The 4,129-nt window shown below is 38.8% G+C and overlaps 1 non-coding gene across 1 annotated transcript; it reads right to left on the bottom strand.

Moving 5' to 3' along the window:
• Positions 1-944: 944 nt before the first annotated feature.
• On the bottom strand, positions 945-1,017 carry TRNAG-CCC. Its single transcript has one exon. It is a non-coding gene; the product is annotated as a tRNA-Gly (tRNA).
• Positions 1,018-4,129: the final 3,112 nt, after the last annotated feature.

Below are 4,129 nucleotides of genomic sequence, written 5' to 3'. Positions count from 1 at the left end.
CTCTTTTTGTCATCTCCTTACCTGCTATTCACTGGAGGAAAAAGTTCCCTGCCTTTACAAGACCCCATCAAAGAGATAAGTGAAAACTCCTGACTGATGGAACTGCTTTCTGGGGCACTTGGCTGGGGAAAATCTACAATTTCAGCCTTTTCAAGCAAGAGCAAATAGCCATTTAAATAGCTTTTCCCGCATGACAGCCCTGACAAGAGCAGAATCCCTAGCTCCAGAGGGACCTCGTAACCCACACCAGAGAAAATGCATGAATTTTTTCAGGCACTTGATACACTTGAGGAAAACCTCTTGAGTGTAATGTTTTTGCACAGACATTAAGCACAGCTTTCCTGCTGTGAATTACACCCTTGGAAGGGGGAAGAGATGGAAGTGACATAACCGAGTATCAACACAGGACTGCACAGGCAGGACTCACTACATATATCATCTGATATTCTTACTTTAGCATTTCATTACTTACATTCTGCATTTAAAGAAAAAATATCATTGACAGAAAGAAGCACTAGTAAATAGTATTTCAATGATTTCAGGAGGGATTAAAAGGAACAAAAAAGACCAAAACAAACCGCAAAAACAAGTCTTCAATAAATAGAATTTTTTGGCATGTTCAGAAATAACGATAACTATCATTTTTGAGCAGCTCCTATGTGCTGTATTTTATGGCTTAATTAATTCATACATTTGCGGCTGTTTTCACTGACAAATTCATTTAAATAATTATGGTGAGTATGTACTGTGTTCTGACCTGTTCTGACAGTGACATCTAATAATGGGGGAAGCAAATACATTACATTTACTTAAACCAATTTCTTAGTTTTATTTGGCTGTGCTAGGTCTTAGTTGTGGCATGCAGGATCTTCGATCTGCCTTGTGTCACACAGGATCTTCTCATTGCCTGTGTGGGATCTTTAGTTGAAGTAGGTGGGATCTAGTTCCCTGACCAGGGATTGAACCTGGGCCCCCTACATTGGGAATGTAGAGTCTTAGCCACTGGACCACCAGAGAGAGTGAAAAGTGGTAGTCAATCAGTCGTGTCCAATTCTTTGCAACCCCATGGACTGTAGCCCATCAGACTCTTCTGTCCATGGAATTCTCCAAGCAAGGATACTGGAGTGGGTTTCCATGCCCTCCTCCAGGGGCTCTTCCTGATCCAGGATCGAACCCAGGTCTCCTGCATTGCATGGGGATTCTTTGCTGTCTGAGCCACCAGGGAAGTCCCTACTTAAACTATTTTGGATTAAATATTTTGAGCTGGGGAGACTACCCTGGATTATCCAGGTGGACTTGATGTAATAACAAAGGTTTTTATAAGAAGGAGGCACAAAGCTCAGAGTTCAATTAGGACACAGGACTATGGAAGGAGAGATTGGAGATCTGTAAGGAAGGGGATGCAAGCTAAGGAATGCAGACAAGCTCTAGAAACTGGAAAAGGCAAGGAAACAGATTTTCCACTAGAGCCTCCAGAAAGAATGCAACTCTGCTGATACCTTGATTTTTAGCCCCACAACATTTATTTTAGACCTTGACTTCCAAACTGTAAGATAACACATTTGTGGTATTTTAAGCCACTGAATTTATGCTAATTTTATGGTAATTTGTTAAGCAGTGCAAAAATGCTAATTCAGAACTCACCCACAAGGCAGTGTGAGTAAAGGTTACTCCACTGGTGCCCAAATGCCTTTTCTGCTGTTGGCAAATAGCTACACTGCTTTTGGCACCTAAAGCTAAGATCTCTCCTTTTTAATCATCTCTTTTTAAAAAAATCTCAGTTTAATTAATTAATTTATTTATTTTACTTTACAATATTGTATTGATTTTGCCATACATTGACATAAATCAGCCATGGGTGTACATGTGTTCCCCATTCTGAGCACCCCTCCCACCTCCCTCCCCATCCCATCCCTCTGGGTCATCCCAGTGCACCAGCCCTGAGCATCCTGGATCATGCATCCAACCTGGACTGGCGATTTGTTTCACATGTGATACTTTACATGTTTCAATGCCATTCTCCTATATAATCCCACCCTAGCCCTCTCCCACAGAGTCCAAAAGACTGTTTTATACATCTGTGTCTCTTTTGCTGTCCCTCATACAGGGTTATTGTTACCATCTTTCTAAATTCCATATATGTGCATTAGTATACTGAATTGGTGTTTTTCTTTCTGGCTTACTTCACTCTGTATAATAGGCTCCAGTTTCATCCACCTCATTAGAACTGATTCAAATGTATTCTTTTTAATGGCTGAGTAATATTCCATTGTGTATATGTACCAGCGCTTTCTTATCCATTCCACTTGGAGGATTCTATTTGGAGATGAGGCTAAAAATGCCAAGAAAAAATCAATTATATGAATTATTTAAAATGTAACATTTGCTAATAAATACATAGTTTAGAAGGGATATGCCATATTTAATTATATAATTTAATCCACAAAATAACACTATATAATTTATTTATAATTATCTTCTAATTTAACAGAAGAGGAAACCGAAGTCCCAGTGTGTTAAAGCAACTTACTCAAATTTATGCAGCTGGTAAATTGCGGCATGTAACCCTAACCTTAAATACTTTCCTGCTCAATTATTGGTCCTCATCACATTTGAAGGAGTGCATACTTCAGAGATATAACAACAAATATAAATAATACAACTTTCCTTTTTGCTATCACGTTCTACATGAGTTCATACTGAAAGTATAACCATTTTGGAATCTGACTGATTGATATTTAAATCTTAACTCTGTCATCACTAGGTTGTGACATTGGGTATGTACTTGTCTCATTGATAAAATGTGGATAATAATATAATAATATTGTGAAAATGACTTGAGACAAAGTCTGTACAACACAACATAGTGTTTGTCACATGGATAATGCTCAATGAATGGGAGACTTATTTGGATAGAACTTGGCAAAAACTGATATTTTTGAAATTATATTTGGAGTATTTACAATATTCTAGTTGTGGATTAAATAAAAGTTTCTGTATACTCTATGTATATTATATATAGTATATGAAGTATTTGGTGTGGTCTGATACAGAATAAAACTATGGAAAATGTTAATTGTTCTCATCGCTAGTTTGAAAATGACAACAGCTTATTTGTTTGGTTTCTTCACCCAATTCTTTTATCTCCTCCTGGTAGAAAGGAACTTTTAAAAAATGCAATATGCACACATTTATGCCATGAGGATTGTCAGAATGAGTAAGAAAGTGTTTGTTCATCCTGTAGCTACTGCCCAAGTTCACTATTACAAGGGACTTATTCATTTTAAGAATCTACTCATTCTGTCTAATTATTGAGCCAGTAGAATAAAATTGAGGACTTGGGCTGGTGCTCTTCCTGGATATCATGTTGCAAGTAAATGCAGAAGACACAGTTCATGTCACAGTCCAAGTAGGGCTGGACATAAAGTTCTTCCCCTAGAATACTTCACAGGCACACTGCAGACAATTCCTGAAGAAAAGACACTGTGATCCTATCCTCTCTCAGTCTTCTTTATTCCCTCTGCTTTCTCCAAACAGGTGTGCTAACAGTACTTATTTTTGAGTGGAACAGGCTAGAACAAGAAAGATTACAAGACCATGATGTGCTCACTCTGTGGGGTAATCTTTCGTTGATTTTTGAAAGGAATCCAGAGTTTTAGTGACTAGAGTTTTGAGATGCAATTATGTGCACTATTTAAGTAGGGAGAGAGGCTTCTAGGAGGCTGAGGCTCAGCCATACAGAATTCATCAGTAGTGGCATTGTCTTCCCAATTCATCTGCTTCTCTTTCTACATGTGACCTGATGGATAACAGGTGTAGAGGAAAAGAGTCTGTATATGTATCCAAAGTGGCTTCAGTCACTTCATTCCCCCAGTTATTACTGCTTTCAACACTTGGCAGAGTCAACTACAGAACCAGCATTCACAGCACAGTTGGAATGCCAAAGAGAAGAGCAGCATAAATTGATCCTACCAGTCCATTCTAAAGGAGATCAGCCCTGGGATTTCTTTGGAAGGAATGATGCTAAAGCTGAAACTCCAGTACTTTGGCCAGCTCATGCGAAGAGTTGACTCATTGGAAAAGACTCTGATGCTGGGAGGGATTGGGGGCAAGAGGAGAAGGGGACGAC

The sequence above is a fragment of the Bison bison genome, unplaced genomic scaffold, assembly GCF_000754665.1.
Source record: "Bison bison bison isolate TAMUID 2011002044 unplaced genomic scaffold, Bison_UMD1.0 scf7180017846362, whole genome shotgun sequence".
NCBI lineage: Eukaryota > Metazoa > Chordata > Mammalia > Artiodactyla > Bovidae > Bison > Bison bison.
Note: the sequence above shows the minus strand (reverse complement) of the source record. Positions and strands in the feature narration are given on the sequence as shown.